This window comes from Diabrotica virgifera, chromosome 6, assembly GCF_917563875.1.
Source record: "Diabrotica virgifera virgifera chromosome 6, PGI_DIABVI_V3a".
In the NCBI taxonomy this organism is placed as follows: Eukaryota; Metazoa; Arthropoda; class Insecta; order Coleoptera; family Chrysomelidae; genus Diabrotica; species Diabrotica virgifera.
The window spans coordinates 193447160-193461230 of record NC_065448.1 but is presented as its reverse complement, the minus strand read 5'-3'; the positions used below and the strand labels follow the sequence as shown (position 1 = coordinate 193461230).

Sequence of the window (14071 nt, the reverse complement as noted above, 5' to 3'; positions counted from 1 at the left end):
CCCCTCTCCCTTGATCTTTCTTTTCACTAATAGTTGAGCATATTGGTATATATTATTTCTAGGTATGTGGCCTAAGTATAACTTTTTTCTAAATTTCACTCTGTCGAAAAGTTCCTTGCGTCCCTGCTCAATGGAGGTTGGCTCCGACAATTGCTAATTCACTATTAGTTGAGCATATTGGTACATATTATTTCTAGGTATGTGGCCTAGGTATGACTTTTTTCTAACTTTCACTCTGTCGAAAAGTTCCTTGCGTCCCTGCTCAATGGAGGTTGGCTACGACAATTGCTAACTCTTTTCTGTCTTCAGCTGTTCTTACTAGCTGTTCAAAATTTAACTCTGTCCCTTGTTGAATGTTTCCAGCTATGACGAATAGTGTTTTCCTCCCTAGACCCCCCTCTCCCTTGATCTTTCTTTTCACTATTAGTTGAGCATATTGGTAAATATTATTTCTAGGTATGTGGCCTAGGTATGACTTTTTTCTAACTTTCACTCTGTCGAAAAGTTCCTTGCGTCCCTGCTCAATGGAGGTTGGCTCCGACAATTGCTGACTCTTTTCTGTCTTCAGCTGTTCCTACTAGCTGTTCAAAATTTAACTCTGTCCATTGTTGAATGTTTCCAGCTATGACGGATAGTCTTTTCCTCCCTAGACCCCTCTCTCCATTGATCTTTCCTTTCACTAGTAGTTGAGCATATTGGTACATATTATTTCTAGGTATGTGGCCTAGGTATGACTTTTTTCTAACTTTCACTGTGTCGAAAAGTTCCTTGCGTTCCTGCTCAATGGAGGTTGGCTACGACAATTGGTAACTCTTTTCTGCCTTCAGCTGTTCTTACTAACTATTCAAAATTTAACTCTGTCCCTTGTTGGATGTTTCCAGCTATGACGGATAGTCTTTTCCTCCCTAGTCCCTCTCTTCGTTGTCTTTCCTTTCACTATTAGTTGAGCATATTAGTACATATTATTTCTAGGTATATGGCCTAGGTATGACTTTTTTCTAACTTTCACTGTGTCGAAAAGTTCCTTGGGTTCCTGCTCAATGGAGGTTGGCTACGACAATTGGTAACTCTTTTCTGCCTTCAGCTGTTCTTACTAACTATTCAAAATTTAACTCTGTCCCTTGTTGGATGTTTCCAGCTATGACGGATAGTCTTTTCCTCCCTAGTCCCTCTCTTCGTTGTCTTTCCTTTCACTATTAGTTGAGCATATTAGTACATATTATTTCTAGGTATGTGGCCTAGATATGACTTTTTTCTAACTTTCACTGTGTCGAAAAGTTCTTTGCGTTCCTGCTCAATGGAGGTTGGCTACGACAATTGCTGACTCTTTTCTGTCTTCAGCTGTTCTTACTAGCTGTTCAAAATTTAACTCTGTCCATTGTTGAATGTTTCCAGCTATGACGGATAGTCTTTTCCTCCCTAGACCCCTCTCTCCATTGATCTTTCCTTTCACTATTAGTTGAGCATATTGGTACATATTATTTCTAGGTATGTGGCCTAGGTATGACTTTTTTCTAACTTTCACTGTGTCGAAAAGTTCCTTGCGTTCCTGCTCAATGGAGGTTGGCTACGACAATTGCTGACTCTTTTCTGTCTTCAGCTGTTCTTACTAGCTGTTCAAAATTTAACTCTGTCCATTGTTGAATGTTTCCAGCTATGACGGATAGTCTTTTCCTCCCTAGACCCCTCTCTCCATTGATCTTTCCTTTCACTATTAGTTGAGCATATTGGTAGATATTATTTCTAGGTATGTGGCCTAGGTATGACTTTTTTCTAACTTTCACTGTGTCGAAAAGTTCCTTGCGTTCCTGCTCAATGGAGGTTGGCTAAGACAATTGCTGACTCTTTTCTGTCTTCAGCTGTTCTTACTAGTTGTTCAAAATTTAACTCTGTCCATTGTTGAATGTTTCCAGCTATGACGGATAGTCTGTCCCTACCTAGACCCCTCTCTCCATTGATCTTTCCTTTCACTATTAGTTGAGCATATTGGTACATATTATTTCTAGGTATGTGGCCTAGGTATGACTTTTTTCTAACTTTCACTGTGTCGAAAAGTTCCTTGCGTTCCTGCTCAATGGAGGTTGGCTACGACAATTGGTAACTCTTTTCTGTCTTCAGCTGTTCTTACTAACTATTCAAAATTTAACTCTGTCCCTTGTTGGATGTTTCCAGCTATGACGGATAGTCTTTTCCTCCCTAGTCCCTCTCTTCGTTGTCTTTCCTTTCACTATTAGTTGAGCATATTAGTACATATTATTTCTAGGTATATGGCCTAGGTATGACTTTTTTCTAACTTTCACTGTGTCGAAAAGTTCCTTGCGTTCCTGCTCAATGGAGGTTGGCTACGACAATTGGTAACTCTGTTCTGCCTTCAGCTGTTCTTACTAACTATTCAAAATTTAACTCTGTCCCTTGTTGGATGTTTCCAGCTATGACGGATAGTCTTTTCCTCCCTAGTCCCTCTCTTCGTTGTCTTTTCTTTCACTATTAGTTGAGCATATTAGTACATATTATTTCTAGGTATGTGGCCTAGGTATGACTTTTTTCTAACTTTCACTGTGTCGAAAAGTTCTTTGCGTTCCTGCTCAATGGAGGTTGGCTACGACAATTGCTGACTCTTTTCTGTCTTCAGCTGTTCCTACTAGCTGTTTAAAATTTAACTCTGTCCATTGTTGAATGTTTCCAGCTATGACGGATAGTCTTTTCCTCCCTAGACCCCTCTCTCCGTTGATCTTTCCTTTCACTATTAGTTGAGCATATTGGTACATATTATTTCTAGGTATGTGGCCTAGGTATGACTTTTTTCTAACTTTCACTGTGTCGAAAATTTCCTTGCGTTTCTGCTCAATGGAGGTTGGCTACGACAATTGCTGACTCTTTTCTGTCTTCAGCTGTTCTTACTAGCTGTTCAAAATTTAACTCTGTCCATTGTTGAATGTTTCCAGCTATGACGGATAGTCTTTCCCTACCTAGACCCCCCTCTCCCTTGATCTTTCTTTTCACTAATAGTTGAGCATATTGGTATATATTATTTCTAGGTATGTGGCCTAAGTATAACTTTTTTCTAACTTTCACTCTGTCGAAAAGTTCCTTGCGTCCCTGCTCAATGGAGGTTGGCTCCGACAATTGCTAATTCACTATTAGTTGAGCATATTGGTACATATTATTTCTAGGTATGTGGCCTAGGTATGACTTTTTTCTAACTTTCACTCTGTCGAAAAGTTCCTTGCGTCCCTGCTCAATGGAGGTTGGCTACGACAATTGCTAACTCTTTTCTGTCTTCAGCTGTTCTTACTAGCTGTTCAAAATTTAACTCTGTCCCTTGTTGAATGTTTCCAGCTATGACGAATAGTGTTTTCCTCCCTAGACCCCCCTCTCCCTTGATCTTTCTTTTCACTATTAGTTGAGCATATTGGTAAATATTATTTCTAGGTATGTGGCCTAGGTATGACTTTTTTCTAACTTTCACTCTGTCGAAAAGTTCCTTGCGTCCCTGCTCAATGGAGGTTGGCTCCGACAATTGCTGACTCTTTTCTGTCTTCAGCTGTTCCTACTAGCTGTTCAAAATTTAACTCTGTCCATTGTTGAATGTTTCCAGCTATGACGGATAGTCTTTTCCTCCCTAGACCCCTCTCTCCATTGATCTTTCCTTTCACTAGTAGTTGAGCATATTGGTACATATTATTTCTAGGTATGTGGCCTAGGTATGACTTTTTTCTAACTTTCACTGTGTCGAAAAGTTCCTTGCGTTCCTGCTCAATGGAGGTTGGCTACGACAATTGGTAACTCTTTTCTGTCTTCAGCTGTTCTTACTAACTATTCAAAATTTAACTCTGTCCCTTGTTGGATGTTTCCAGCTATGACGGATAGTCTTTTCCTCCCTAGTCCCTCTCTTCGTTGTCTTTCCTTTCACTATTAGTTGAGCATATTAGTACATATTATTTCTAGGTATATGGCCTAGGTATGACTTTTTTCTAACTTTCACTGTGTCGAAAAGTTCCTTGGGTTCCTGCTCAATGGAGGTTGGCTACGACAATTGGTAACTCTTTTCTGTCTTCAGCTGTTCTTACTAGCTGTTCAAAATTTAACTCTGTCCATTGTTGAATGTTTCCAGCTATGACGGATAGTCTTTTCCTCCCTAGACCCCTCTCTCCATTGATCTTTCCTTTCACTATTAGTTGAGCATATTGGTACATATTATTTCTAGGTATGTGGCCTAGGTATGACTTTTTTCTAACTTTCACTGTGTCGAAAAGTTCCTTGCGTTCCTGGTCAATGGAGGTTGGCTACGACAATTGCTGACTCTTTTCTGTCTTCAGCTGTTCTTACTAGCTGTTCAAAATTTAACTCTGTCCATTGTTGAATGTTTCCAGCTATGACGGATAGTCTTTTCCTCCCTAGACCCCTCTCTCCATTGATCTTTCCTTTCACTATTAGTTGAGCATATTGGTAGATATTATTTCTAGGTATGTGGCCTAGGTATGACTTTTTTCTAACTTTCACTGTGTCGAAAAGTTCCTTGCGTTCCTGCTCAATGGAGGTTGGCTAAGACAATTGCTGACTCTTTTCTGTCTTCAGCTGTTCTTACTAGCTGTTCAAAATTTAACTCTGTCCATTGTTGAATGTTTCCAGCTATGACGGATAGTCTTTCCCTACCTAGACCCCTCTCTCCATTGATCTTTCCTTTCACTATTAGTTGAGCATATTGGTACATATTATTTCTAGGTATGTGGCCTAGGTATGACTTTTTTCTAACTTTCACTGTGTCGAAAAGTTCCTTGCGTTCCTGCTCAATGGAGGTTGGCTACGACAATTGGTAACTCTTTTCTGTCTTCAGCTGTTCTTACTAACTATTCAAAATTTAACTCTGTCCCTTGTTGGATGTTTCCAGCTATGACGGATAGTCTTTTCCTCCCTAGTCCCTCTCTTCGTTGTCTTTCCTTTCACTATTAGTTGAGCATATTAGTACATATTATTTCTAGGTATATGGCCTAGGTATGACTTTTTTCTAACTTTCACTGTGTCGAAAAGTTCCTTGCGTTCCTGCTCAATGGAGGTTGGCTACGACAATTGGTAACTCTGTTCTGCCTTCAGCTGTTCTTACTAACTATTCAAAATTTAACTCTGTCCCTTGTTGGATGTTTCCAGCTATGACGGATAGTCTTTTCCTCCCTAGTCCCTCTCTTCGTTGTCTTTTCTTTCACTATTAGTTGAGCATATTAGTACATATTATTTCTAGGTATGTGGCCTAGGTATGACTTTTTTCTAACTTTCACTGTGTCGAAAAGTTCTTTGCGTTCCTGCTCAATGGAGGTTGGCTACGACAATTGCTGACTCTTTTCTGTCTTCAGCTGTTCCTACTAGCTGTTCAAAATTTAACTCTGTCCATTGTTGAATGTTTCCAGCTATGACGGATAGTCTTTTCCTCCCTAGACCCCTCTCTCCATTGATCTTTCCTTTCACTATTAGTTGAGCATATTGGTACATATTATTTCTAGGTATGTGGCCTAGGTATGACTTTTTTCTAACTTTCACTGTGTCGAAAAGTTCCTTGCGTTCCTGCTCAATGGAGGTTAGCTACGACAATTGCTAACTCTTTTCTGTCTTCAGCTGTTCTTACTAGCTGTTCAAAATTTAACTCTGTCCATTGTTGAATGTTTCCAGCTATGACGGATAGTCTTTTTCTCCCTAGACCCCTCTCTCCGTTGATCTTTCCTTTCACTATTAGTTGAGCATATTGGTACATATTATTTCTAGGTATGTGGCCTAGGTATAACTTTTTTCTAACTTTCACTGTGTCGAAAATTTCCTTGGGTTTCTGCTCAATGGAGGTTGGCTACGACAATTGCTGACTCTTTTCTGTCTTCAGCTGTTCTTACTAGCTGTTCAAAATTTAACTCTGTCCATTGTTGAATGTTTCCAGCTATGACGGATAGTCTTTCCCTACCTAGACCCCCCTCTCCCTTGATCTTTCTTTTCACTATTAGTTGAGCATATTGGTATATATTATTTCTAGGTATGTGGCCTAGGTATAACTTTTTTCTAACTTTCACTCTGTCGAAAAGTTCCTTGCGTCCCTGCTCAATGGAGGTTGGCTCCGACAATTGCTAATTCACTATTAGTTGAGCATATTGGTACATATTATTTCTAGGTATGTGGCCTAGGTATGACTTTTTTCTAACTTTCACTCTGTCGAAAAGTTCCTTGCGTCCCTGCTCAATGGAGGTTGGCTACGACAATTGCTAACTATTTTCTGTCTTCAGCTGTTCTTACTAGCTGTTCAAAATTTAACTCTGTCCCTTGTTGAATGTTTCCAGCTATGACGAATAGTGTTTTCCTCCCTAGACCCCCCTCTCCCTTGATCTTTCTTTTCACTATTAGTTGAGCATATTGGTAAATATTATTTCTAGGTATGTGGCCTAGGTATGACTTTTTTCTAACTTTCACTCTGTCGAAAAGTTCCTTGCGTCCCTGCTCAATGGAGGTTGGCTCCGACAATTGCTAACTCTTTTCTGTCTTCAGCTGTTCTTACTAGCTGTTCAAAATTTAACTCTGTCCCTTGTTGGATGTTTCCAGATATGACGGATAGTCTTTTCCTCCCTAGTCCCCTCTCTCCCTTGATCTTTCCTTTCACTATTAGTTGAGCATATTGGTACATATTATTTCTAGGTATGTGGCCTAGGTATGACTTTTTCCTAACTTTCACTGCGTTGAAAAGTTCCTTGCGTTCCTTGACTATTCTATACAGCACTTCTTCGTTTGAGGAATGCGATGCCTATGAAATTTTGAGGAGTCTTCGGTAGATCCATATCCAAGGCCTCCAATTTATTTACGGTTGATGTTTTAAGGGTCCATGTTTCTCCCTCATAGAGAAGAGTCTACCGTAGCATTTTGATAAACGTAGTCAAATTTCGAGTTTTATTCGAGAATCATATAGCTCTCTTTTGATCCCACAAGGAATCAAACAAAAAGGAGTTTTTCTAGGTAAATTTAGTAAAAAAAAATTCTGACATTTTTTTTTTCTAAAAGAGCCCCTCTTCGAGTTATAAGCGATTAAAAGGTGAAAGGGTTATGATCAGACCAAAAGTTAGCAATTTCAAAAAATCATATCCTACCTTCTACTAAAGCAACCGTAACTTACAGCCTCGCAAAATATTTGTTGAGACAACTTTTCATTTAGCCCGCGAATTTCTACATCGAAAAAACACCGTTTTTTCAAGGTGAGTATAATCTGAAGAACAAATTTTTAAAGTAATTTTCAATAAACCGTATTGTAATTGTAGAATAAATATTGCATATCTTTATGTGCAATACTATTTTAGGAAATAATTTTTTTTGTAATAAATTTGTTTAATATATGGATAATACTTTTATATTTACATATTACGTGTATTGAAATTATAATAATCCGTGATTATTGATGGTATGGCTCAACTTCAGTCTTACTTCTGGCTTCAACGATGTTTATGGTATTAATTCAAAACAAGAAGAAAGATTTACAAGATATGGATGCGGTGGTCATGTTGTAGAAATGTTAGATGTTAAGGTATATATATCCATACGTGGGTGCTCCGTGCTCGGTGTAGCAGCTCCACATAGTGGATAGGTACGTTGGTGCTCGCCGCTCGGTGCTCCCCCTCTTCGATTCAACCGGTTTGCGGTTTATATGTAGGCGAGCGCATGCCGGATCCATTTGAGCAGCTACCCCGAGCACGAAGCACCCACGTATGGATACGTACCTTTAGAAGTCGACGTGTACGTGATTTAAAAAATGTTTGGCAAATAACGAAAGCAAAACTAGCTTAAGAAATTTTGTTTCTAAATATTTACATCAACACATTCATGAATTTGTTAAGAATGATGAACAGGAAAAAACGTTCATAACTGGTTGATTGGAGCTTAGAGAAAAAAACTTATTTCCAAAAACTATCAGTAGGAAGATTTTAACTCATCTTGTAATCATAATATGGACGCCGATTCACGTTTATTTTTTCATGTAAATGATGTTCAATCCAAATATACTGACAGCATTTAAATAATAGTAGAGTCTTCAGATATATTATTCTTCTAATTCTTTAAAATATGATTTTATATTGGAAGAACCAATAAAAAAATTGACGATCATTGATAAGTATTATTATACTCCTTACATAAGTTACATGAAAAATTAGGACACATAAACGCTTATCACTCATAAGTCTGCATGCTTTCACTAGATCTGACACCACAAGATTTTTCTCTTTATTGGTAAAACAAAAGCATGAATTAAGTAAGTATAAAATATCGAAAATTAAAATTATAACAATAGACATATTACCTCCATTCCAGCCTTCCTTATATATAATCAAACATATTAAACAGGTGAAATGGCAAACAAATGAATGGTCACAATCAAGATATGAAAACATAAAATCGTTTGACTGAATATGGTTTGCTTTTAGAAAATAATACGTGTTGTGTGAATTATTTAGAAGGTGATACAGCAATTTATAATACATACATATTTTTTCATGCAGCGGTAGGAAACCCTGCAATGACGAAGAAATTTGCTCTTGTTTGTCTCAAGGTTTCAAATATTTTGAAATTTGTTCTTGCTCGTCTAAATATAAAAACCCTGAAACTGAGCCAGAAATAATACCTGATGACACTGAAATCTTTGATGCAGTAATCGGTTATGACTTAATAAACTAGTTTATTCATTAATTCCTTTTTTATACATTAACATTATTTAGAAAAATTGTTATTATACCTACATCAATAAAAATTATTTTCAAAAATTTGTTCATCAGCTTATAGGTACTCACCCAAGTGATTATAGAATAGAATAGAAATATGCTTTATTGTCATGAAAAATTTAACAATTTTATAGACAAAGCTTACAAGAATCATAAATAAAAACAATAACAAATACAATTTACTAAAATTATACAAATCGTCAATATAAATAAAACATAATAAAGTCAAATAAAAATCAGTAACAATCTATTGCAAAATTAAAAAAAAAAATTGCAAATTGCGTAATCTACCTTAAGAAATTTAATAAGTGATTTAATAAGTTATGCTGCTGCATATGACACTCAAATATAGATTAAGATTCTACTTATACATAAGAATACTGTAATTTCTTAGTTATTGGTTAAGAAACTCTGCTATTGAATAATATGGTCTTTCAGATAAATAGGCTTTTGTCATTTTACGGAACTTGGGGAAAGATGTTACAGATTTAAGTTGTAGAGGGAGATGGTTGTATAGTTTTTTTGCAGAATATAATATAGATTTCTTTACTAACTCACTGGACGGGATCGGTAAATAGATGTCAAAAGTAGAATTCCTGGTGGAATAGTCATGTCTAGGTCTTTCTGGAAAGACATGTAGATGTTTACGAATTAAGCAAACAGTTTCTAAAATATATAAAGAAGGTAATGTTAGAATTCTGTGATCTTTAAAGTAGCTTCTGCAATGTGTTGTTCTTCTGAGGCCAAACAGATATCTGATTGCTCTTTTTTGCAATTTAAAAATAACATCGGATTGGGCAGCTGTACCAAAACCCCAAAAAGGCAGACCATATCGAAGATGGGACTCGAACAATGAAAAGTATGTTATTTTGGAAGAGGCTAAATCCATTTCCTTCGAGACAGATCTTATTGCAAAGCAAGCTGAGGATAGTTTCTTGCTTAACACATCGATATGCAGGGACCATTTAAGGTTGCTATCTAAAAAAATACCAAGAAACTTTACAGAATCAACGATACTGATCTGGCTGTTATGAAGAGGTAAGGGTTGAAGAGTTCCTTTATAGGGTAATGCGACTGTTTTATCTACGTTAAAAGAGAGTAAATTAGAATCTGACCAGGATTTTATTGTGAGTAGATCAGAAGTTATAGTAGCATGAAGAGTTGCGATATTTGAGTTGCTCCAAGTGATACTGGTATCGTCAGCAAAAAGAAAAACTTTTCCATCGATTTTTAAACTAGTGATGTCATTAATAAAGATAAGGAAAAGTAAAGGACCCAATACTGAACCTTGTGGTACCCCACATACAACATTTCTGAGACTAGAGTCTGTATCATTTGCTCTAACCAGTTGTTTCCTATTTTCCAAGTAAGATTGAAACCAGTTCAAAGAAATACCTCGAATTCCATAGAAATCTAGTTTTTTTATCAAAATGTCGTGATTTACACAATCAAAAGCTTTGGCATAATCACAAAAAACAGTGGAAGTGTGGAGATTATTGTTTAATGCTTGATAAACCTCATGTAGTACAGAAAACATGGCATCGGTGGTACATTTATTATTTAAAAAGCCGAACTGATTTTGTGATAAAATCTTGTTATCAACGAGAAAGGACATAAGTCGGGCTTTTATGAGTCTTTCAATAATTTTGGAGAGTACCGGTAGTAATGCAATAGGTCTATAATTGCAGGCAATAGATTTTTCACCACCCTTATGAAGAGGAATAATGATGGCCGTCTTTAGGCACTCTGGAAATTTACCTTTCTCAAAAGAATCATTTATTAGAGAGATGAGGACTCCCAACACATTGTCTGGGAGATCTGAGAAAATTTTTATGGATAGTCAGTCCATCGGTACTACAGGAAGATTTGCTTTTGATACTCTTGATTGTTTGGATCAGTTCAGATTTACCAATCGGTCTTATAAAGAGTGAATTCGAAACCTTTCCTGAATTAGGGAGATAGGAAATGGGATCTTGTGACACAATAGTTGATGTTATATTTTTACTCACATTAACAAAGTATTCATTTAGATTTTCTGGGTCTGGAAGGGAAAATGTTTGAGCTGTGTGAGTTTTACTTCGAAGATTCATCAGCATTTTACCCCTTAGATACCCAAAAAAAGCAAAAACGTAAATGAAAATTTGCCTATATACAAAAAAAAATTTGTGAGGTTGTACGTTATGCTTTAGCAGAGCTAAGATATGATTTTTTGAAATTGTTAACTTTTTGCTTAATGTCGTGTTAAGTTTAAATTGCTCATAACTTTTGCGTTTGCAAGAGTATCAATTTTTGGATTTTTTAAGTAGATACCTATGTATTATGTACTGTTTCTTTTAATTATGTATTCTGTTTTAATGTTAATATATTATTGTAACAAGAAGAAATTTATCTATTATTAATGAAGTAAACTATTTAGAAACAAGTAAAAATTACGTCACAAGCATTATTTGCTGAAGATAATTAACAATAACATTATATATTACTAACCGGCTTATCAAGAAATATATTATTGACCAAATATTGTCAAAACATAGTTTATTTTTGAAAAATTTAAAGACAGAATGAAATATTAGAATATTAGAAAGTCCCTTAGAATAAACAAAAAGGTTCTTTTGAGTGAAATATTTTAATTTAATAATCACGCTAAATTTTCTGTTATTTTTTCACCCCTGTAACTTATTAAAATAAACAATATTGAAGTTTTCAGGGTTTTTTTGGCCCTCGGTAATAATCTATTTCATTCTGCGTTTAAATTTTCTCAGGATTCGAAAAAAATTAATGCATTCAAATAGCATTGGACCAAGGTTTTGCGCCTACCCCCTTAATAATATATAGGTATATTTATTACTACTAATTACTACTTAACTGTAAGTAGAATGTAAGTAATGCAATACTTGCAATTTGAATAATGCAGTGATTTTACGGTAAACACACTTTAATGAACTAAATTTAAACTACATTAAGTAGAAGCACCGTTTTAAAGGTAACAGAGATAATAGATAAAACAAACATTTTTGATGACAAATTTGAAAACAAATGATTAAAATATAATATAGTTGATAGAATTTTGAATTTATTTTAATGGTAACGTGGACTCGAAAATTTGAATTTAGGTATTAAGAAAAATATGCAAATAAGGAGTAAGTGTACAATCAAAATAGTCTTAAATGTTTTATGAAGATGGCACTATTAGAAGTGCCAATCAAAATATAACCCACTGTATATAAATACCACTTACCTTTTATTATGCGACACAATATTATTCTATTAAGTATTAGAAAATTACTAATTTCACTAACAAGCACAATTAATAAAACTCCACCTTGTGTTTCACACCACTCTAATCAAATAAAAAATAAATATTAAAAATAAAGTAATTGCATCTGAATATATTTATTATCGGTGCTGCAGGCATAAAACTTTGCCCCTTCTATAGCTAGGTCAATTCAATCATTAAAGTTTTCTTATTGATGTTAGTATTATGTATGTGTTGGTTTCTATTACCAAGTGTAGATGGCGATACTTATATTATATTTTAGTTTAAATATTGATATGATTTTCGCGCCTAGTTTTTGGGTTTTTTGCAAGCTATACAAAATTACGCTCACATTGTTAATTTGAGATATTATAATATAATGATTAAATATTATTTAATTATAATGATTAAATATTATTTAATCGATAATTTTCGGTGGCGATAATGTTTAATTTCTAATTACTAGACCACTCTCATCAGCGAGCGGTAGAAAACTGAAAAACCGTGGAATTTTGAGAACCAACACCAATTTTAATGAAAATTTGGGTTTAAGCTCTGTTGACACTTTTCTTCAAAATCTACCCTATGCCGAACTGCGCTTTTGGCCTGGGGGCGAAAACAACCCCATCTAGGGGATGAATTTTTTTTAATCACAATAACTATGGAAATTGATAGAGTGACCAATTCTAAGTAAATTTTGTTCTATAAAATTTTTTATGCAAAATTGAGACTTTCTAAGTTATCTGCGATTAAAACTATGCATTTTTCATTGAAAAACTCACATTTTATAACCGTTTTTCATGAGTAAATTAAAAAAATTTAATTTTATAGAAAAAATTATATTAGGAACAAAATTGTGGCTAATAAAAAAACAAAGAGAGAGTCGCGTCGGAAATAGCTAGGTGAACTGAGCTAGAAACTGAGTTATTGCTCTTTAATGGATGGTTATTTTCGAAGAACCTCGAAATGGAAAACCTTAAATCTCAAATAACTCGAATAAGGTGCAATTTTTTGGGAAAACTTGAAAGACATCTTTTAAAGCTCATTAAAAAATCTTTCAAATAAGCTCTGACAAAAGTTTTCTGCATAAGAACTGACTGACTTATGACGTAAATAAAGTCGCTCTCTGCTTTTTTCTTTTTGAAATGTAAAAATTAAACCCTCGTCGTGATAATCCTAATAGAAATGAATATCTTCCCACTTAAAATTAACTTTATTTAGGTATAATTGATACGATTCATGTGATTTGACTGGTTTGGAATGCCTAGTTTAGAAAAATACTTCTTCTTCTTCTTCTTCTTCTATTTGTATAAACATGACTCTGTCTGTTTCGTGGTCTTACTACACTATTTGTTGTAAAAAAATAGTTGATTAAATCAAAAATGACATTATTATAATTAAAAAAAGTGCATTTTTCTTAAATAAACCTAAAAGTATTCAGGATACAAAAACAAAAAAAAATTCAGCAAGAAAAAACTACAATTAATATTTGAAACATTTTTTCATAGTATGAATACTTTTAGATTTATTTAACAAAAATGCACTTTTTTTTTAAATTTTAAAAATGTCATTTTCTATTTGATCAACTATTTTTTCTAAATTAAGCATTCCAAACTGGTCAAATCACATGGATCGTATGAATTACACCTAAATAAAGTTAATTTTATGAAAGACCTAAATAACAAAAAGACGAATTCTATGATGAATTAGAAAGAGCATAAGACAGTTGTCCCAGAAGAGACATTATAATAGTAATCGGTGATCTCAACGCAAAAACCGGAAGGAAAGAAATATATCTACCGCACATCGGTAAATATAGTCTCCATAATAATACCAATTCGAATGGACACCGAGCAGTCACCTTCGCAGCCGCGAAGGGGAGACAGAGTTGCCCGCGTCCGTGGTCTATCGTAAGGTACGATCACACGTGTCCCCTGGGTAACGCTAAATGAGCAGCAGCGATTCGTCGTTACGCGCGCTGATCCATGAGTGTACGAATCCCTACCCGAAACGGCCCTTCTCAGGGCAGCGACGCAGACCTCAAAGTCATCTTCTGGAACGCTGGAGGTCTAAGCAATAG

General features: G+C 35.2%; 1 protein-coding gene across 1 annotated transcript in view; it reads right to left on the bottom strand.

The window, feature by feature from the left end:
• LOC114332397 (arylsulfatase J) overlaps positions 1 to 12362 on the bottom strand; it is a 99088-nt gene extending 86726 nt beyond the window's left edge. The window contains exon 1 of the mRNA XM_050653597.1: positions 11974 to 12362. The gene's annotated coding sequence lies outside the window, so the exon portion shown is untranslated. The remainder of the gene's footprint in view (positions 1 to 11973) is intronic.
• Positions 12363 to 14071: the final 1709 nt, after the last annotated feature.